Genomic DNA, 23,995 nt, shown 5'->3' on the forward strand with positions numbered 1-23,995 from the left:
CTAAACCACCTTGGCACAAGTCTGGCTGCATGGTGAGCAAGTGGACACAAGAGTGCAAGCAAATTAAATCTGTCAGAGAATGCATCTCAGGTAACTTGAAGTTCAGAGAAACAAATACCACCTTGCCCTCCCATAGGATCTTGCACTGAATTATGTTAAGCCATTCTTCCTAAAAAGATAAAACTCAATATCTGATTTCTATGATAAAATAACTGTCATAGAACCATTGGTTTCACTACAAAGTTAGCCTGAGTAACCACTTGCTCTCTTTTACTTTTCAACATAAGGAATTGTAATATGAGAATGAACATATGGCTTGCAAACACAGCCACTATTTAGAATGCCTCAATACCATCAACTGTGGACCTCATTATTTGCTACTATTTACATAATTAATTTTTTTTCCCTGGGTCACCTTTTTGAATTTCTATTACCAAACTCTATCTTTATTTCCTAGAAGAGTATGGCCTGGGAGGACAGGATTTGAGATGGTGGGAAAAAGGAAGGAAAAAACCAATCTGATTTTCTTCTTCTTTATGAAAAATTTAACTCCTCCCAAGACATTACTGTAGCTTAATCTTCATGCACTTTACTGTCCCATATATTTAGACTGAAAGACTGTTTGTACAGTGAAGGTGCCCATTTTGAAGAAAGGATGTTTTTAGTCAACTCTGTGTGTCACATGACATTTAGAAGCACTGGGACATTTGACTACACAGAAAAATCACATTCTCTTTCCTGCACTGAAATGATTTCCTACTGTCATAAGTGGCAGATATTTAAGGATAAAAAACAACCTTTACGGTTCTTCATTTTCGTAACACATGCATGTTTTCTAATCAACAACTATGATGCCAGAATGTGTGCACTACATGCTCTCACAAAGCAATCATATCCAAGATTTGGATTCCTAAGTACCTATGAAGACTGAATAAGCAAGAATGACACAACTAGGCTTAGTTGTGTCAACCTCCTAAGTGAAAGGCCTAAAGAAGTGCTCTGAACTTTCCCAGCACAGGCACAGTAGCCTTAAGTTTCAGCTTCAGACTAACTTCACACACCTTCTCTTCTTGGCCATGGGGAATTCCAAGCACTGCAGTGTGTCAAATATCACCTGAAACACTGTAGCCTCAAAGCCAGCATACAGATGTTTTGTTTCTCTACAACTGCATTCAGTGGGGATCTCTAAATACAAGTTCACGCTGGCTATACGTTTCTCTATTATTTTTGTGCCTCAGTCTTTTGTGCTGCAAATTTCTGTAACTTCTAGATAGTAAGAAAGAGGTTGATGTAGTTTAAATACCACACTAAAACTCCAAATCCTTTTGCATATGGAAATAAACTGATTTATAGCTAGCATGAACAAGCTTGCCCTTGCCCATCCATTTTGTTAGCATCTGATGGCTATATTGAATGCCCATTTTCTCTCATAAAGAATTAATTCTAGAAACTGCTGAAGATGCCAAAACTTTACTACCATTACTAACCATGACAACATCAAAGCAGAACCCACAGCACTCTTTGAAAATGCTATCTATAAATTACACAACAGGGTCTTGTCTTTACTTGGGACTGAAGTCTCCAAAATTTACCCTCCACAGCTATACAGTTTGTGGTTTTTTCTGATGAACTTCCACAGTGGAAAACATATACATTTGAAGCTAGGGGGCCAGCATGTGTACAGTATTCTACATAAATTCTTCATATTTATATGATTCTCTCACAAATCACTACTGAAACTGATCACACTCTGTGACAGCATATGCCAGCTGTGCAATTTAATGGATAGTGAAGTAGTACCACTTGGCAGAGATCCTTAGCTTATAAGGTCCAAACAGTAGTTCTGCTGGTAACTTTTTATTATTAAACTTCAAAAAGGCCTTGCAAGCAAGAAACCAAAACAAATGGAATTCTGAAGCTCTGAAAACCCTGCAGACCTCCATGTGAGTTGTTGATTCTGAGGCAGTATTGGCCAAAGCAGACAAGTTGTCTCCTTTATGAAGAGTCCCTATTCATAAGTCAGCTACCATCTCCTAAACCAGCAACCCTCAAAATGAAGCTCACAATCTCAAGGTTCATTTCATCTTCCCATCCCTCTTTTTCTCTCCTGCAGTTCAAGCAGCTCTTTGCAGGAAGCAATGGAGAATTGCAATGGGATAAACTGACTTATGTTCTTCCTCCAGCTAATACATCTCTACCTATATGTACGTAAAATACCATTTATTTCCACTGAGAAATAAAATACAAAATAATAATAAAATCCCATAACCACCTGAATTACAGCTGTCTCAGGTTTTCCTTTCCAGAAATATTTTTTCAGTTACCCATCACTTCCAAACATCAGCAGGTCACTCATAACTGCTCATTGTTTTCCTTGCTCAGCTAGTTTTTTTAACCTGGACCAGCTTGCTGATCAGGTTCACCACACGAACAGTCAAACACAAGTCAGGGGCTGGCACTGTTTACACCCACAGCACCACAAAGAGAAATGTTCTTTGAAACCCTGCCTACAGATACATCTTTGTAGCTACTTATTCCATGTTCCAGTTAAGTCATCAGCCAAATCTTACTGTCCATGAAAAGTCACAGAAAACCTGAAACAGAAAGGACAGAATAAAGAAGAACTCAGATTTAGGCAGGTTCTGTTAAACAGAATAATTAAAAGTTATGGTTCTGACCAATCCACGGGACATGGAACTTAATTCTAAAGCAGTTCCAGCAAGCAAATTGGATACCACTCCAATATAACAATTTTCCAGAAGAGGACAGGTAAGTTTAGTTAGATAGTTCATTCAGCCAACTTGCTGTTTCAGAGTATTAGAAGTCTGCCTAAAGAGGACACAAAACCCAGTTATCTGCAGATGCTGAAAGTACAGCCCTTTGTGGGTAAAAACTCTGCAGTCTCTAGCAAACCAACACCACTTGTTTAAAAACATGAAATGTAATATGACTTGGCACAAATCCCATTTAAATAACAAACCCATAAAGCTTGCTGGCACTTACTTAGAAAGGAGTGGAAAGAAAACAAAATCTATTCTAATTCCCTCAATTCTAAGAACTAGATTTGTATTTTAAATGTAGTACTTATACATGACTCAACATCTTAAACTAGACTTCAAGTACAGAGGAATGCAAGCTGAAAACCAAATCCAACAGATAACTGACTCACTAAGCCCCTTCTAGATTGACTCTCTAGGTGAAAACTCAAAGCAGTAACATATATAAGTACTGATTTCCTTTGTTATATTTCTCTACTCCAGCTTATTAGCACTTCTGCAGTGAATATATATTTTACCAGCTTTTTTGAAATAAGGGAAATTGCTTCTTACCGTTGTTAATATTCAAAATCCTGTAAAGTAGTTACAGCATCTTCTCATTCCCTATAGCACATTTCAACTGCTCAGAGAAGTCCAAGGAATGATACACAAAAAGCCTAAACCAGCTAAACTGAACTACCACTGTCCACAGAAGAGACTGGCTTTTACTAGTTACCATAACAAAATACAGTTTTATTGTGTGAAGAAATGCAGTTATTTTTGAGGTGCTCTCTTGTGTGTAAGAGACATCGGATATTTCCAGATTCCTGAGCTGTTTTATCTTAAACAAGTTCTATGATTAGAAGTTACAGTTAATAAATATTTACACAAAAATTTATTGGCTACATGAAAAAAAAAGTTTACACTTTAGTAAACTTAGTTTACACTCAAGATGAGATAACTTGATAGAATGTTTAAAATGAAAAAACCTTTTAAACCATTAATTAGAGAAACTACCAAATAATTAAACACAGAATAAACACACGATAATTAATGTCTGCAGTAAGATGACAAGAAAACTGGTGGAGCTTTGATGTCTTGAGCTCCAAGATCAAGGTTAAAAAACTTTCTGGAAAAGTTAACAGGTTGCAATAAATGGGTGAGATGTAGTATCTTATCAGAACACAAAGGAGTCAAGATAGGTTCATGCATGCTAGTCTTAAGCAACTTATAATAAAGAATAAACACTGGCATTAAAAAATCCAATCAAACAAGAAAAAAACCCTTTCTCCAATACTTATTGATTTTCAAAAGCAGTTTCAGAATAAAAGCTACATTTGAACTTTGTGCTGAAATATATTGCCAGCAAGAACTAAATTCTAGCATAACACCGTGACATACTAGACTAACATAAATTACAGAAGCAATTACTGAGGACCTTAAAAAATGGAACCATGGAAATAAAACCAATAAACACCCATATTTTGAAAGTATGTGGATGTTTGAATAGAAAAATGACCATGTTTGCTACGTAGCAAAGCTACAAAGTCTGAAATGTAAACTTTAAGGTTTCATTAATGTAACTGGTACTGTTAATCTTTTATAATTACTTACTTTGGTATATTTTATAACAACTTTCACATATTCATTAAAGGAGAAAATGCCACTGGACTCTCTAAGAGAAGGTTTTCCAATAGCAAACAGTACAGGTAAGATTTTTATATGACAACTGATTCATAAAACATGATTACCCAACAGAGTGTTTGTTCCTTTTCAGTCTACCTCAGTTCCTTTTTCCTGTCTTTTCTATAGCATTTCATCTTCACATACACCTCTGCTGGCAAACATCCTGAAAATAACAACTGACCCTTTTGTACCAACCTAGGGGGGTTCAGTAAATCAGAAGGGTGATCAGTATTAATCACCACACTGCCAGTTATTCTGTCCAGTGGAGACAGCATGGTATAGAGCCAGGTGTCAGGACCTGAGGCAACTAAGGCCAGGACCTTTTGTTTCCAGGACACTAAAAAGAATCTCTGTACAGCTCACTGATGGTCTTTCCTATGTTGTTGAGAGGTTTTCTTTCTGTGACAGTCCTCATCTCAATTCCCTGCATCCTCTCTTCTCAGGAAACCTCATCTCAAGTTATCTGCCTCTTCTTCCATTTCCTTCGTTCAGCTCATCCCTAGCTCATATTTGGGAATTTGCTAGCACCATTGCTGTCAATCTACAATCACTTATAAAATGTAGTTTTCTTGTTTCGCATGCCTGTCTTAACCCATTTAGACTGTACTCTAAAATACAGTTGGTAATACCTGCCCTAATATTCACACTGCAGCTACCACAGGAGATGTGACTGCAGCTGATCATTACACACAGTGTAACAGACACAAACACTCTCAAGTCCAGCATCAGCTCCTTTGCAGGAAAACCTCTACCAGTCTAAACTGGTGCCCTTTTTATGGCACAGCTATCTTGCTTTTTTCTGTTCCCATGCAATGAAAATATTCTGCATCCAAAACTGGCAATGAGCAGATTCATTTCAACTATGTTAAAACTGGTATGCTTATAACACAGTGTAAGTACCTTGTGCTTCATCCTTAATTTGTGTACAAGTTATGAGGGGGTTTTGTGGGCAATTCCACACTTACAGAGGTATTACCTGATATTGTACTGCTTATAACCTTTCTAACCCTAAACTGTGAAGACACCGAACACACATTTGATTGCTACAGGCTTTTAAAAGGGAAAGAGTACAGTTTGACAGTAAACTTAGCTTAAACAATGCTTCCTAAGAAACTACAGCTACACCTTATTTATGGTCAGCACAGTGATGACAAATCCACTTTTTAATTTTTATCTTTAAAAACTTTCTCTGCAATAGTTCAAGAGACAAGGGAAGAAAACATAATGGTGGAAGACCTTGAAATAAAGAAACTTTCAAGACATGCTGTACCAATTAGCTTACGTTTCTTACAAAAACTGTGTTCTTGGAGATAATACAGCTAGCAAGTCCAAAGGTCCATATTTAGGAAACACAAACATGTCCTAAACATTTTTAATGTTACATATTAATGGTATTTAAAATATTTTCTGTAACTGTTTTTAGAGTCTTGCTTATACATACTAAGGTGACAGAGGCACCCTGTCACAGTCTCATCTTTCCCTTAAACACTGAAAGCTGTATAAAAGAAAGCCTATGAGGCAAAGAGAAAAGGTGAGTGAATAGAACATGTACCCATCAAACATTTAAAATAACTTACTGCCTGGCAAAAAAAGTTGAGCCCTTATCAGTATGGATTACACTGTAAATGACCAGTGAAAACTTTAATGAATCGTCTTTAGGAGGACTTATTTCTACCAAATGCACAAAAATTATCTCATCAATCTGCCCAAGTGGTCCAACAAACTTGCAATTTTGGATACAGGCATGTTTGGAAACACACTGGCAAGTATACTTGACTAGCTAAAAAAACTTTGATCATTACTTGTATTGAAATATCCATTAATTACCTACTCCCAAAACACACAGAATTACTCCATTTAACAGCCTCTAAAGCAAGAAGTTCAATCTTTACCCAAACTACACAATAAACTAGCAGAAAGATGTGATCATTTGTACTCATCAGCATGGTGATACAGATGCAGAGTCCCTGAGCATATCGTTTCTCTTTTCCAAAGCTTTACCACACAGCAGAAGCCCCAGTTTCCCAGTGTCACTGGTTTTAATCAGGGCAGATTTTACATGTGGTCTCACCATACATAAATCCAGTATTTGCTCTCCTAACTCTGAAACTGCTTGTTGGTCTTCACTTCATAAACAGGAATAGCCTCTTTGAGTTTTCTATAAACTTCAAGGCACCAACTGCCCACCTGTGCCTCCATCTCACCACTGCTACTGCTGCCTGTGCTAGCTAGATAAATCCTCCCACCTCTAAATATCAACACAGATCTCCAAAAAGTTGTACCAGATATTTGAGAACTAAGAGAAAGATTTTGCACTAAGATACAGTCCCCTCAAACCACCACTTAAAAACAACCAGACAAATTAACAACAGCTCAGCCATGTTTATCACACTCTGCATTTTCCCATAAAAAATTACATATATACACAACATGAACTATTAAAGAATGCCATTAAAATTTAAATGCATTTTCCACGTCATCCCTTAAATTTATTCCTTAAAGTATTTTCCAAGTCATTCCTTAAAAGCCTCATCTTCAAATACCAGAAACTGATGCTTCCAAATTCAAAATACTGAAGTGGTCTTGGTTATTTAGTCTATCCAGAAAAAGACAGGAGTACAAATAGCAAAGCCAGATGTTGTTAATAACATCTAATTAACACCACAAGGTTCCTACTGATTCACTGCAACCCCAGAAACCTGGAGTTTCTGGTGTTTTCATACAACCAGGATAGATAGGATGTTTCTGGGAAGAACACAGAAAATAAGTGAACAGCTGTGTCTAATAACATCACCCACAGTCAGTAAAGCTACAAGTTAACATTAAAAAATTAAGTTTCTTGTAGTAATGTTTCAATAATTCTGAATTTAAAAGTCAGGAGAAATCCCAAACAATTGTGCATTTTAATATATTCTGCACATCCAATGACAATACTAATCTAGGCAAAATGTACCCAGAAGTCCAATTATTTTGCAGGCAGCAACAAGTACTTAACATGAAAAGGAAATACAAAGGTTAAAAGAAAAGTGTGTGTTTTCTACTCCTATAAGCTCATGTTAATAAGGGCCATCTTTTATGTCAAAGGTTTGAACATTACAACTTTCAAACAGTTGAAACTGTGAAAGCTCTTTTGACTTTATACTCAAGATTAAAGCTAAACTTCTACAAGTTTTGAGTTTCTTTCATTCTCTTTCATAATCAAAAAAAGAAGATCCCACACATGACATTAAATGTGTCCAAGAAGCCATATTTAAGTACATGTGATACAGGAATGAATACGAGGTAGGAAGAAGGACATAAAAAAATTCTATAGACAGAAAAAATCAGCTGTATTCTACTGAATATAATTTTCATTATAAGAAGTACTTTAACCACAGTGCTTGATTTTAGTCACATAAAGAGAGTAACTTAAGGTGACAGTACAACTTTAAAAGGAGAAAAAAAAGGCCAAAATAGTAAATATTGGTAATCAAAAAGTTGTGTAACACTCACGAGAGATTAAGCTAGGCTGTTCTATAAATTTTTACACTGCCAACCTCTGCTTGCTTGCCTGAAAAAAAACCCCCTAGTTTCTTACTACTGTTGTGAAATCACAGGGAAATCCAAATGACTCAATACTAATATTTACATACCTCTGTCCTACTCCACTTCTTCTTCTTTATATGTTGACACTGAAGCTCAAAAATGCCAAAAATAATTATTTTTAAAATTTGTAATTTTCTCTACTGCAGTTATGTCTACTAGAACTGACATAATAACAAGTAAGAGGTAATAGCAAAACCCATCTCTTTCAAAACCAATTCTATGTTTCTAACAAGGGTGTATCATTTCCTCACGTGTATAGAAAATAGCTGTATTTTCATGAAGTAGTGTGAAGCTTTCCTTTAAATTAAAAAATCATTGTGAGGTGGAATTTATTAAATTAACTGCTTTTCTTTCTAGAATGCTATTTTGTGCTCCCCTCAGCTAATCTAAAGGTGACAGCAGCTGAAAGACATGATCTTTCCTGCTCTGGCCATATTCTAATTGGCCAGACAAGCTTCAATCCCAACTCCTGCACTGGTCTTGCAGACCAAATGACCACACTGTGACCAGAGCCAACAAAAGGAAGGCTGGACCATGATGCCTAAGGAGAAATCAGATCCTTATTTTTTCACAGCAGGTCACACTTCAACCATCTTAAAGCCCTCATGAAAATAAAGCTTCATTATAATCTAAGATGATACTATTGGAATTTGCTAAAATAAATTAACCTGTGTATCACTTCTACAGAGCCCTACAGGGAAAAGGAACCCATCTGTAGACTGAAACTGCTCTCTTTTAACATAGGTTATGCAAAGCTAAGTTCATATAAAGGCAAAGTTATGTGCAAAGTGTAAATCTGTTTAAAAGTTGGGAAGAGTTTTATACATACAAAGTACAGTATTTCAGTTGCAACACCATAAATTGTACTGATAAGGCTTATTAAATCTAGACTTATACACACAGCTTCTTGGTATTCTACAACTTCTAACAGTGCTATTTCTAACTTCCATTTACATTGTAAGTGTCAAAAATTCTGCACAAATACAGCTTCAAAAATTCCTAAATATTCAAGAACAGCATTAGTAACAATTTAGCCAGTACAGATTTTGTTTTCTTAGAGAAGTGCACTTAATTTTGCATTTTGTTTAACATAATAACACAAAACCTCATTTAAGTGTACAAGTTAAAATTAAGCTCCTGACAGTTAAGCTGTTTCAGCTGACTGATGGAAGTCATTCCCATCGTTTCTCAAGAAGTCAAATACGGATATCAAGTTTTAAATTATACTTTACATAAACACTCAGCATGAAACCTCTGGAAATTTGTCATTTTCTAAACCTGATCACTAGAGTATTCAGCAAGCATAGCTACAAACTGAAAGATTTTTGTTCTCTCATCTGCAAAAGATAAATAGGAGAAAAATTAATTCAGAGCAAGAAAAAACTTTAAGCCTTCACATTTCACATCTGATTTCTAATGACAGTGCAAGATAAATTATTTGCTTTCACCTTACACTTACTGCTGCCCTAGTTTACTGAATATCAGTTTAAAAACTTATTCTACTTGGCTTTTAACTTTCAAGTTAAAAGGACATCTTTGAAATTATAACTATGTATTGTCTGAAAATATTTTGGCACTGGCACAGAATCTGCAAAGAACAGCCCAAGCTTTAACTTAATTATCCTTTTACAAGAACTGTGGTTTGAGAAAATACAACAACTTCGTAAACATAATAATCACTAAGAGTAATTGCCTTTGGCAGTAATGTCCCAAAGCAAGTTTGGATGTCCAAGATAAACCATGATTCCTATTCTTTCTCTCTGTACTTTTCAGTTAATATAAAAATTCAAAAGCAAATGAAAATGGTGTGTCTAACACTGTATAAACAAACAAAACGCAAGTTTCTGTCAGAGCAACACATTACCATCAATAAATAATGAAATCAGTCAACAAGAGTATGTTACAGAAACTGCAACCCAACAATAAAATCTGCAAAAGTTACATTATTTTCTAGAACAGAAATAGAAAGGAACTGATGGAAGTTTAGATGCAGTTACAGAAGCAGTGTGAAATAATCATTATGCTACTTACAGGGTACTTTAATCCCAGACACACTATCCACTTACTGCAACCCCTTCATATATACTGGAAGACACCCAAAAGCACAGAAACCACTTATCCCTGCCTAAAAATATTGCAGGTATTTTGAAAGTAATTTAGAACTAAGAAACATGATAATTAGCTAATGTTAAGACAGTAAAACACCATAATTCAAATTCATTATGTAACAGGCAAGATTAGGATAAATTAAAGCAAGCACACAAAATTCCTGAAAATCAAGCTTCTTCCAACTGATTTCAAGTCTCTTTTCTTTATCAGTTCCCAAACAATTCCCTGTGCTGATTCACTGCCTTACCTTATCTTGCCCAGCTCCTACAACTTCTGTTTTAACCCACCAACCTTTAGGCTGCTCACCTGTGCAAAACACTGCAAGTTTTCACAAGTCCAGTTCTACATCTGAATTGGATGTATTCCCTCTAATAGCTGATCATTAAAAGAAGTTAATTATTACTGTGTTTGTAAACATATGGGCTTTGATACCACTGTACAACAGCAAGTAAATTACTTGACTCTGAACATTTTCAATATTAGTAAACTAACATCCCTACACTCCTTTGTAAATTCCAACCCATTTATGTTGACTATCAGAATATGCAGCTCAATTTCTGCACATTACCCCCTAAACTACAGCAGGAGAAAACAGTTCAGTTCAGTTGGAAGTCAATACTGTTTAACAAGGGAGTTTTAATCTATATTATTTCAGTCATCCTATATACACCTGTAATGTCTCAAGTGAGAGGGATGCAAAATATAGTGCAGCAGGGAAAAGAAGCAGTTAGAAAACCACAACAAGATTATATTCATACCTTGCTTCTGCTGTGCCAGCAAGTAAAAGCCTGTAGTATGATGCAAGGAGGGCTGCTGTCAAACTCTGAAACCTGCCTAGTGCTGCAGGCTGATATAAATTCTCCTACTGCAGCAGTGACTTCTGCAGGCAGCCCTATTACACCTTCAAACAGGACCATGAGCCTGTTAACTTTGCCCTTTCTAGCAACCCCACACAACAGCAGCATGAATCAATTAACCCCAGTGGTGGAATTTTTCTGTTATTCAACCTAAATTGCATTAATGCTTGACTGCTGAGGCAATACATTCTGTCCATTACATTCACCGAACTACGACCAAACTGCACAGGACAGATTTGTATGGGTGTGTTAATGCCATTTTTGTAACTTACTATGTATTGAAGCAAGAGCTGAGTTGTTTAACCTCTAGCAAACCTAGGCTTCCTTCGTGGTCATCAGATAGCCTAGGGAACCAGAAGCAATCACAGGATTCTAAGAACTCAGTCTGCTACTTGTGTGGTACTGTACATGACTCATTTGAGAGTTTCCCTAGGGAATCTTCTAAAGTGGACACTTATCAGAAGTCTCATTACATTTTTAAGTGTTTAAAATCTCTGCCAAGTCACTACTATAGACTTATGCCATCAATTGTGAAATATGACCTTGGCTGAAGCACATCTAGTAGCTTGTTAGTTAAAAAAAGTACTAAAATAGATTTATAAATAATGCTTAAAATCCATATGAAAAGCTGCAATGCACCACAAAACCCACTAGAACAACTCATTACATTAGGCACAGGTCTAATGTGTGCCTGTGAATGAATACACTTCATAGAGAAGCATTTACAGTTTTCTTAGATATAAAATGAAGTTCTGGGAAGTAGCAACCACCATCACCAAAAAGCCAGCAGATAAATTCACTGTACTCACTAGGTGCCAGCCCCCCACCAAAATCCCCACCTTATTCAGGAGACAAACACTGAGCCACTCACAAATCAGCTGCTAAACTGCTGCAGCTTACACACAGCCTCTTAAAGCAAACAAACAAAAAATACCATAAGGCCGTACTGTAAACTCATTTACAAATAGTTTAACCATGTGTGTGCAAGAGGATTGCAAAACAAACTACAGAAAAAAGTGCACTACCTGCCCCCAGATATGCCACCAATATATCTGACTTAAAAATCCAAACCTACTGATATCCAGTTTAACTGTTACCACTTCACCCCAGGGTACAGCTGCTGGGCACAACTGTGCTATTCAAAAAAATTAAAAATATAGTTAGATAAAGGGGAATGATCTACTCACTGTGCTTCTGCACCAGTACAAAACTTTCAAGTCTTGGAAATAAAGTGTTTCTATTAAATATTAAAAAAAAAAGGCAAATTACCTGGTCCCAAATTACACAATATTTAGCAATGATCAAAAGAAATCCAGCTTCTAGATTTCTGTGATGTTTGCCAAATTTCCATTTAACAATGGTTTTACTTTCACCACTAACATAAGAGTAATATATTCACAAATACAGTTTTGAAACCCAAAAAAAGTTTATTTAAACTCTGTTATTAGGATTAGTCTACCAGCAGCTCGGCAAATAGCTTTTAACATACAAAATTTAACATCAAACATTTTTGGTTACAATTTTTGGTAACAATTTTAATTGCATTTTATTCTTAACTCCAGACTTGTATTTCATAGACAACACTCCCTTATTCTTTCTAGTTTAATGTTCTTTTTACCTGTCACTATGAAGTCACAATTTCCCACAACTACCCGCTTCAAAACAGTTCATTCACACTGGAAGGTAATCAGAGACGTGACTCCACTGAAATAGTCTGGTATTGGAATTAATTCATAGAAAGCCCTTGCAATGAATGTCAACCAAGATCTCTCAGAAATCACTGTCAGACCACAATATTTACTGTTAGACATACTACTTAAATAAGCCACACAGTGTTCACCACTGCCGGACTTTATCATTCCATCAACAGAAGTTTTCTGTGATACTTCCTTGTTTGAAGTCATCATCATGGAAGGTACATTTCCCCGGTACAGCACACTCAATAAATGATATTTCATACAGAATAAACCTAAAGTGTAACTACTTTAAAAGCTCACTAATACAGTATGATAGGACACTGCTCACTTTAGAAGTCAGCACCAATGAAATAGTACCACTGCATCCAGTCACCAGTGCAAGAGCTGTCTGACATGTCACATAACAACTGATTCCATCTCTACTTATCAGCATAAAGTATCTCCTGGTAGTCACCATTTAATCACTTATTTAGAGCTTTCCCCAGAGTACACCACTGATCATTAACCACCTTAGCCTGTCCTCAAGGCCTCAGATGAACATGTTTCTTCTCTTCAGACATCATCCTACAACTTTAAAAAAAATGCTTCCTATGGAGAGCTTATAACCAGTAAAGCTAAACTGATATGGTAATGGCACAATGAAACCTTCAGAGAGGTAGTTTTAATTTGATACTACTGACAATGTTTAACTGCTTTTCACCTTGATATGAAACTATTTTAAAACCATACCATTTACAATTAGTAAGTTACATCCATGTAACAAATCAAATTCTATACTACAGCTGAAAGAAGAAACACAAACTCTTCAAGAGGAGTAAATTTATATTTAGCAGACATACATGAAGTTGTGCTCTATGGGACTAGTGAATAGGGACTTAACAGAATAACAAGCTCTAAAGCAGAAAGAAATAAATATTTATTAAGCAAATGTACTGACACTTAGGGACGAAAATCATTGTAAAAGAAAACACATTTGTGAAGGTCAGATGATAAACATAACACTGTAGGCAGAGAAAATCCAAGACAAATAACTTGAACTTTAGATTTTGAAGAGCACTTTGCTGCACTTTACTAGTAGAAATATTTCAAGACCCTAAGTGGCCATAAGTATCTAAAAATAAGAGTCATAATGTACACTTAAACTCAAAGAGTCCTACAGAAACTAGAAGCTTATCTAAGTTTCTGGTATATGTTGTACCTCTGAGACAACACACACATTGCTCTAGAACTAAAGAGCCACAGGACAAGCTGGAAATACTCTCCAAAGCTCTGTTATCAGAAAAAGTTCTGGAACTTAGGGAGGGAGAATCTAAGTGCTGCACAAGAAAGGTTCACCTCTCCACTGAAGAAAAAAAAAAAAAAAAAAAAAAAAGGAGGAGAGAAGAAAACACAAAGAAACAAAATAGCTTGTCTGAGGTCTATGTAGCACCTTCCCTTTTTCATTTCCTCTATACATTCTTTTCTAGTCCAACAATTTTTAGGAATGGAGTAGCAGGACTGACCAATTGGCATGTATTACTCAGAATTTCTCTAACTATAGGGACAACAATATTGTTAATATAATACTAAAGAAATACCACAAAGTTCAAACTTAGGGAACACTTTATTGGACTGGATTTAATATTAGCTTGTTTGCTCTTTTTAAGAGCTAAAAAGTCTTAACTAAATACCTTTTAACAACAAAAAATAACATAATGGCATCCTTCCTAGCAAAACTGCAAGCACAGAAGAAGCTCTTTCAGGAACTGAATACCATCACCTAAAACCTGTACAGCAAATGAAGAAAGAGATAGCTATCAGAGAGATAAGAAGGCAAGCATTCACATTCATATTGAGATCTGAATATCTGCCAATTAAATGCTTTTTGTAGCCTAAAGCAGTGGACAATTATTTAAGAATTTAAGTCTTTGTCCAGTCTGGCTGCACAAATACTGTATAGTCTGACAGGAAACATTCAGCTTACTTTAGTATTAACCTGAGAGAATTAACACTAACTCTCACTGTCCTAGTCCTTTTACATTTATGGCAAAACAAATTGATCATCAGCATTACATTCTCAATTTCAAGCTACAAAAGTCTACTCAGCAGATTTTAAGAGAAGAAAACATAAGGCAGCTGCCATGACACAGAAGAAATTCACAACAATTTAACTATACTATACTAAAACATCTCTAAAACACATACAGCAAGCTACACATTAAAATTTATTATTTTATCTATTATAACTTGTTTACTTTTTCATGATATTACCAGCCAAAAAGCCTCAAATTACAAGTAGCCACAGCAGTTTACCTTTCTCCAAAATAAATCCCCAAAAAACATCACAAGCAAAATGCAAAACACAAGCCACAGAAACCTTGGGACCAAAGTTTCATGATACATGAAAAAATATTTAAGAGTGACTTAGCTTTCCTTAATAACCAAAAAAAGGTATTGCCTCTGTTAATACTAGCATTAGTTCTACAATAAGTCAAGTATATGACATAGCACTTAATACTACTCCGATTGCCAGATTAATTCAATTCTTATATTATTTCAATAAAAGCTGCAGATTATATCTGCCTCACCAAAGAAATCTGCAAAGTGCAGAAAACAATATTTACTAACTGAAATCACATTTGATACTAAATGTCCACAAAATATGACACTGTATTTATTCACACAACAGATTTTAAAGCATGCCACTGGTGCACTTTACTCCAAAGTACAATCACTGGACAAATGAATCAGATTTAAAAGACGTACAGCAATATATATTTCCCAAGTACCTATAAGAAAAGATCTACAGGTAACATGTATGCCTGTCTGCTTACATAGTTTAAAATGTTATTTATCTGTATAAGCAAAGACACAAGAAACTCTAATATCCAAGAAGAAAAGTCAGAGGTGGAGTCATTTTCTCTTGTAATAGTATTAACATATATAACATCTCAGAAGTTTTGTAAATCAAAGTATATGACATGAAACATGCATAAAGACATGGGGGGTGGGGGGAAGAAAAATACAGATTCAAGTGCCAAAAGTAGCAAGGAAAAGGACTATGATGCAGAAATATGAGACATGGGTCTTCGAATTCAAAGACAATAAGCGAGCTTTAGTTAGATGAGGAAAGTAACAGACTACTGAAAAATTGTAGCAGCTGTATTTTGAACAGATTGCACAGATAGGAATATCAGCAGATGGAGAAGGTACTTGAAGTACTCCAGATGGCAGATACAGAAACTTCATTTGCAAGGACAGAAAAAGAAAATGTGGTCTTGAAAATGTTATTTGGACAAGGAAGGAGTGTATTAATAAACATGACTGTGGACTCAAGGAGAAGGAGAAGAAGAAAGGGCTCCTCCCAAACAAGTGCCTCCCTGGGTGAGGGAGGATTAGTACACTGTCAGCAGCACTGCAAATGGCAGGCAAATGAGTTAAGTTTGAGAGAGAAGATAAAGAGCTCTGAAACATTCAAAATATTTATGATGATTAAAAACACTTAAATGAAATGCAGGACTGAATGAAGACACATAAAGAGCCACAAAACTCTACAAAGCTTACAGCAACCGAAATATAGGAGATGCAGAGATTTCTGTGAATGTTGCACGCTTTGGGGTCAGTGGGAAGAGGGTACAGATGTGGGAAGATGCCTGCAGCAAGCAGCACCACAAAGGCAGGAGAGGGTCAAGGCTGTGACAGCCAGGCAAGTTTCCCTACATCACACATCCTCTCATTCCCACAAACCTAAAACAGCTTAGTTATGCATTTTATAAAAAGCCCAACTACACTTTGAAAATTTAAATAATTTTTAATTGTATTAATGGACCACCTGACAGATGCACAACAGCAACTACCTTCAATTACAATTTTTGTGGTGATTTAAAAGCAAGACTTTATTTTATTTAAACTAAAAATTGTGTTTTAACTACATGCTTCAATCAGTGTGGAGTTACTGAAAAATACAGACAGCTACAAAGTAGTCTAATACCCTCTACTTGTAATGGTGGCCTGAAAAGGCTAAACTTGTAGAGTGACATCAAGGGGAAAAAAGGTTCCCTTATGTTTCATTAAGATTTTCTTAAAAGAAAAACAACAACTGTGCTTTAAAGGAGTAATTCAAATAGATTTTTAAAAAAGAAATAAATAACAACCCCTACAACAAATGCTAAGATGTCAGAAGAATCTTAACATACTTCCCTGAAGAAGTAGCCCTCCCTGTGTTTGCTTGGTATCTTAATTTGCCTTGGGTTTCAAAACCCTGGGCTTGCCAAGAGCTATTCCATTCAAAACCTCAGGAATTCCATTACTAGTTTTCAGCTAAATTAAAGGAAAATAGAAGCATTCAATGCATGGCAAAAGTATGCACAAAGTGTTTGTTGATACTCATAAACAGACTGAAAAATTCAGCCATGTCTGAAGGATAACTGCTGCACAGTCAATTCAGTTGGGCTCTGCCATGCTGCTAAGCAAAAAGCTACTGCTGTCAGCTCAGACAAGCTCAGCATAAGACTGATACACTGCTACCAAGATTGAACACAGCACCAGATCATTCATTTCTCACTTCAAGTTTAAACAGAAACCAAATTTGCATTTCTGCAGGAGAAAAAAAGGAAATAGTGAGAGTTCCCTCTTTAAAGCAACTGCTTCAACATCTCCATTAGGGAAAAAATGTCTCCCTATCCTAAAGCATGGCAAAATCAGTCAACTCTCCACCCTATCAAACATCTTGCAAGTAATGAAATAGAGACATTTCATCTCAGAAATTCGTCGAGTATTGTGCTGATTAATATCTTTCCAATGTCCACACAATTGAGTCTCTTTCAAATCATATTTTATGATTCTCAGCAAGCGGTATTGCTACAATCACATTTGCCCAATAAATAATGGTAAGAATGAAATGTCCCCACCTGCATATTGTGCCAGCTGTCAGTCATACTATCACACAAGAAGGTAATATCCCTGTGCAAAGCATTGAAGAAAACCTTCATGAAAGACAAATGCTTCACCTGTGTCAAGGAGTGCAATCCCAGCAGATACAAACCAGCATGCAGTTTAACTTCTCTGGCAGTAGTTACAGGAGAACAGTGAAAATATCAACACTCTCTTTTAAACTGCAGCTCTCATGAGAGATCAAAGATCTGTATCTTGCATTAAAAACACAGGAATCCGGGTATATGGGATAGAGTTTATTTTACCCATCCAAAGGCAGGAAATTAAAGCAACTTTTGACCATTGAGTCAGCAGCACCCAGTTCAGATGAGGGTTTGCAGTAACCATCATCACTGTGAGAGTGACAGCAGCAGCAGCTCAACCCTGCCAGGAACAAAATCACTACAAAGAAAAGCCAAGGAAAAGAGTCAGTTCTTCAGACTGACAACATGGGGCTGTAGTCTATCCTGACTTGGGCATACAAACAGGAAAACTATCACTTTCTCAGAAATGCCAACTGCCCATAGTATTTCACATTTGCTACAAGCACACACAACACGGTATTTGTGAATGAGATTTTTCACAACAGAAAAATAACAAACACACATACAAGAAATAGGTGAATAACAAAATATGCTTGAGCATTTTTTCTATAAGATACACATTTATCATAAATAAGGGAAATAAAAAGATAAGCTTAAAACCTACATTTGGGGTATTTTTTAAATCCTGGTCCAAAAATGTACCAACACAGAGGTGTTTCTATCTACAGCCGAAACAGGACTTAAACATCTATTAAAAAAAAAACAAAAAACACAAAACCAAACAATAACAAAATAAAAATAAAAAAATCCCCAGTTCTGTGAGAAGAAACAGCAGGTCTAGTAATTGGCTGATTCTAGAAGCTGAAGTAAATAAAGGCCATCTAGCACGGTCAGATATGATTGCAATGCCATGCAACACCATGATTTTAAATTTGCAGTGCCTGAGAGGAACACACTGCCTAACACAGATACTAGTACTACTTTGTTGACTGAGATTCAAGCAAAAAGTTCAGGGATTACCCCAGACTGCCTGAGAAGTCAGTGACAGATTGCATATCACTTCTGTGACAAGGAGCTTCTCATCTCACTACCCCACATATGGACATAAAAGCATTTTAGGAAAAGAACAAAATAAAACATGAAATTAAAGTACTCTAAGACATGAGAGGGAATCACAATGCCATTTCCACTAATTAGAAAAGAATGCATATAGTCAGTCCCAAGCATGCAATAATCATGAATTTTTACTGTATAAACATCAGAAATAAGTTATTAGTTCTTTTTACTTAAGCCAAGAGGTAATTATTTCTGTTGTCATTTGAAGCTTGAGGGGAAAAACCAAATTGTGGAGAATCCCATAGTTGCAGGAAGAGGGAACTCAATAAAGAGTGAACTAAATTTGCCATCATGATTGTTGCCACCCTGCCAGATACAGTGAAGATGAAGCTTTGAAAAGTACCCTGTAGCTGGAGAATACATGACATACATAGTCAGGCATTTGTATGCACACATATTTATATGAGAAAGCACCACACACCTGTTTATCACCAGTTCAAGTTTAAAAAAAATCATCACATCTAGCACTGATTACACAGAAGGGCCAACAACAAAAGATGATGTTTAAGAAGAGAAAACTGAAATTCTATTACAACTGCTGTTCTACAACTCATACACAACCAAAATACCATTTGCATGCTCTACATGAAATTACACATCTCTGAACAGCAGCTTTCAGCCAACAGTTCCTCAAATCCTTTTGATAAAAAACAGTAGCAGATAAAAATAAAACCTGTTACATTTTTACAGAAAACGTTACTTAGGAGCTGCAGATAGGTCATCTCTTCCAGCAGCAGCTACTGCTCAGTTAGTCATCACCACTGAGCAAAGAGAGACTTCCACCCATACAGACTTGCAACAGAGTGAATCATGTAAGAGCACACTTATCCACTTTGGGAAAAATTAATCAAGGTAACTGACCAGCAAAGGTAGGCCGAGCTAATACTGTCCATTTAATGGCTGGTTATGCCTAAAGCATGTAACACTGCATATGGCTTCTCTGGTGGAAAGGATTATCACACCTGGTAAACTACAGAACACAAGAGGAGACAAATGGATGGGGGACACTCTATCTACAATTTTCAAAGATATCACGGGAGAAGAAAAAAGATAAAAATCAATGCCTATCCATATCCTGAAACATTAACTACAAGCTCTATGATAGGCTGAACAAGACAGATTTTGTAAACCACTAACCATTACAGTTACTTAGGAAGAGAAGTCACAGACTGCCTCCCCAGAAACTGTGTGAGTTATAATTTCTATCTTACATCAGCCTCATAATTTTCATAGATTTATTCTGTCTCTTTAGCTACTTTTTATTGCAAACTACACTGCCATTTTCTTAGTGGACACTGATCACTATCTCTCCTTATTTAACTCTTTTAAATTTAAAAATTCAATATACATGCCAAAGAAATTCATTTGTGCAGTAATTTGATGAGCACCAGTTGTATGAAACAATAGGTACCAAACAATTTTTTTTAATTGGTTACTATACAAAAGGCCAGATTCCTTCAAAGCACAGAATGAAATCAGACACACACTACCCTGATTTAAGGGGTCTTAGATGTAAATATTCCCACGAACCATATCCAAATGATGTCTTGAAACCCTTAATGCGGTACCATCTTAACTCCACAGAATTAGGCCAGTATCAAATATACTTTAGACCAGCATCATGTGTCACTGTCACCAAAAGAAACAGACACACCCTGCTCCCCTTAGTGCTTGCTTCCATCCCCATCTCTGCGCCAGCACAAATGTTTGTGCAGCAAACTGATCCAGCTCCAAGCGAACCCTTCCCTGCCTGCCCCTCCCCCAGGTTAGCTCAATCCTCAGCCCAGCTCTCCACACAACCATACAAGTATTTCCTGCACAAAGGAGGAAGCAGCAGAGCAGGGTGGAAGCAAACAGGGCCATGTTTTTCAATGGTGGAGCTGGTCTGTGCCAGCTGTGTGCCAGTGCAAAGCAGCAGCAGCAGCAGGTCGAAGGCTGGAGTCCCGCAACACCAACAGACCTGTCTGCACCAGCCTCCCAGCTCCTGCCCTTCCTCTCTGGGATCCCACTCCTCTGCTCACACAGCCACTGACAGCTGGGCAACTGCTGGGCGAGCTGGTTCAGGGTGCCAAGTCAACTGAAAAATAATTCTACCAAGAAAAAAAAAAGTTGCTAATTTTTAGCCAGTACAGGTTCATGAACCAGTTCCCAGTGCAATCCTTACCAGCACAAGGAAGGAAGAGAAGGAAGGAGCTGGGAAGGTGGGAGGTCCAATTTTTATCAGCTTGGGATGCTGTGGAAACACTCAGACACCACCACATTTTAAATTTCAACTTGCCTGTGCAGCTGAATGTGACTATTTTAATCAATTTTTTACGAAGATTAAACCTTATTCCAACCACTGCAGGAGCCTAAGCAGCCATAGTCTCCTTGGGCACAAGAAGCAAGAAGTGAGACCAGTTCACTACATCGACCACTTTTACCCTTCATATTCAATACAACAAAGAGGGAGCATTCGTTTCTCTAACTTAATGATAGTTTTACCAGATAATTGTTTTAAACATCACTGATTAAGTGACCTCAGCTATTTGCATAAGAAGAACATACATGGAATAAAACAACTGCAGTCATGTTAAGTATTACCTTAACCACAGTTTAGTACTTACAGGGAATTGAAATGGTTCTGGTGATTTAAGTCATCTAACAAACCTCTCCACCCAGGAGTGAATTTTATCCATTGTTCAGAAAGTTGTTTTGGTTAAACTACAAGTCCCAGTGATCACAGAAATGAACAAAATCAATTTCAATGAGGGCATAATCAGACACCTAATAAACATGGATGTAGTTACTTTCAGGCTAACTTTTGAACGTAAGTAGGAATACAGACTGTTAGCAACAATCTTTTTAATTTATAAACAATGGGATTTATAACTGAATTGTTAAAATTAGCAGAGAACTATTTCCATGCAAAGTGAATGTATGTTTATGTTCATCCAGTTAACAAAGAAAAGAAATATAATCATATCAACTCAAGAGATAAGACCTAGCAACATTACAGCTCAAGAACTGAAGTGCAGAATCAGATGCTTTTTCCTGAAAACCAGTTTTCCCAACTGCCATACATTATATTTTCCCAGTTAATGAAACTCTCTTACAAAGCTAGATTCTTCCCTCAGACTACAGTAGCATTTTATAAAATAACTGATCTTCTCCTTAACAGAAATCTCTTGTATGACAAAAAAGTGTTCCAAAGTACTCTGCCTATAAAAATTTTAGAGAAGAACAGTTCATTTTTACTACAATTCACCACCAACACTTGAGAGAAGACACTGAACTGGAAAGTGAGCAAAAGCCTGAAAAGCTATTTAACCATATATTCATACAACTGCTGGGACACTGTTTCAACATGCATTTTCAAAGCATTCTTGACATGGAGGTAAATAAACTCAGGGACTCTCTGTCAAGGAATAAGGTTCTTAATTTTGTTCCCTTCAGTGGAGCTAGAAGTTGGACCTGAACTGGTGACTTATACTGATACAGGTTTCCTTTCAAGCAGGCATGGACAGGTGTGCTGTTCAAATGCACTTGCTAACGAAGGAAAACAGACAATGGACTTCCCTGGCAGTTCTGCTGATTTCAACCAAACACCAGAATGCTTATTGGATCTGAACCCATATATATCTTAATACCAAGCCACTTTTAACAGAGTAATAAATCTTTAAAAATTAATTTTTCATTTTTCTAAATACAAATACACTGTAGAATTAGCAGAACAGATTAAATGACAGGTCCATGATACAGAATTACTGCTAATGTTAACACCATCTAAGATTTACTCAGAAAACTCGTTTTGCTCATTACGCTGAACATCACTTTGTCACTAGGCCTTAAAGGTAAAAAAAATCCAGGATTATTTAAAAGTCACAAATAAAATGCTTGTTAAAAATATTAGTATCAAACCACAGTTGTCAATTTTTCCAAAAAACTTACTAAAATCTATCTTGATTTCTACACTATTTCTTCATTGCAATAATAGCAATGAACACAACACAATCCAACAACATCCCTAGTGACTTCTAATTATGATTATCACATTTTATGCAATGACTTTGAGCAAGATGCAGTGACCAGGAAGACGAAAAAATATGTATTTTTCTTCCAAAATTCCAAGTTTAGATGAGCACTCAAGCCAAATCAGCGCTGAGACACCTTTTGACGTCATTGTGTCTTCAGATCCATCCTTGCTACATTTACAGGTAACGCTATGTCAGAGGAAGGGCAGTTTAAAACGCCGAGGAAGTGAGCTCGGCATGGCTTTCATTCATACGCACAGCACCCCTTCTAAGCCGGCAGGATCCCCTCCCCTGGCAGGCTCTGTCTGCGGTCCCAACGCCCGACCCGACAGAGCTCTCTGTTAGTGCCGGGGCTCGCACCTCGAACGCCCCCGGCTTTGCTCAGACGGGGAATAGCAAACGTCCTTATCTTGGCAGGCATGTGACGGACACAGCTGACCTAGAGGAAGGTGCGAGGGCTTGACAGGTGACACCAGATGAGACACCAGCATCAGACACGCCGAGCACCGAGGAGGCGGTCAGGCAGCCGGGACCGTTCCCCGCGCCAGACCTGCCTCCAGACAGCCACAGCAGGGACAAATTTATCGCCTCGTCTTTTGTTTCTAAACTCGCACTCGGCTCGTCCACCCCCGCTCCCGCCCCAGCCCCAGAGCAAGGCAGCGATCCCCCTCCGTGCCCGGCCTTCCCCGCCCAGACACAGCCGCGGGCCGGAGCCCCCCGTGCCCGTGGGGGCCCAGCCGCCACCGAGCTCCCGCGCCCGGACCCGCGGGGGAGGAGAAGCGGGTCCTACCGCGGGGCACGTCCCAGCCCGGCTCCCGCGGGAGGAGCCCACACAAGGGGCTGCTCCGGGGCCCCACTGGGAGGGGGCGGCAGCGGAGCCGGCCGGGCACCCCGCTGGAAGGAGCCGGGGAAGGGGCGAGGAGCAGCACCCACCTGGGCCATGAGCCCCGCGCTGGCCGCCGCGCCGGGCCGCCTGTGACGGGCGAGACGGCGGCCCCGCGTCGGGCCGGGGCACGGCTGCGCCTCCGACCGCGGCAGCGACAGGGCCGCGCTCTGGGCCGGACCCTGCCCGGCTCCGCTTCCGGAGCGCGGCACGATCGCCTTCCGGGGCAGCGCCGGGGGAGCCGCGGGGCGGGCGGGGCGGCGCTCCTGGCACCAGCACCAGCACCGGCCCCGACACCGGCACCGCCTGGGCGGCGGGGCGGCCGCGGGGCTGCGCCG

At 38.0% G+C, this 23,995-nt stretch overlaps 1 protein-coding gene across 1 annotated transcript in view; it reads right to left on the reverse strand.

Moving 5' to 3' along the window:
* Window positions 1-23,754, reverse strand: part of FRS2 (fibroblast growth factor receptor substrate 2) — a 51,617-nt gene extending 27,863 nt beyond the window's left edge. The window contains exon 1 of the mRNA XM_063155078.1: window positions 23,708-23,754. The gene's annotated coding sequence lies outside the window, so the exon portion shown is untranslated. The remainder of the gene's footprint in view (window positions 1-23,707) is intronic.
* Between the last annotated feature and the right edge of the window lie 241 nt (window positions 23,755-23,995).

This window comes from Melospiza melodia, chromosome 4 (genome assembly GCF_035770615.1).
Source record: "Melospiza melodia melodia isolate bMelMel2 chromosome 4, bMelMel2.pri, whole genome shotgun sequence".
NCBI lineage: Eukaryota > Metazoa > Chordata > Aves > Passeriformes > Passerellidae > Melospiza > Melospiza melodia.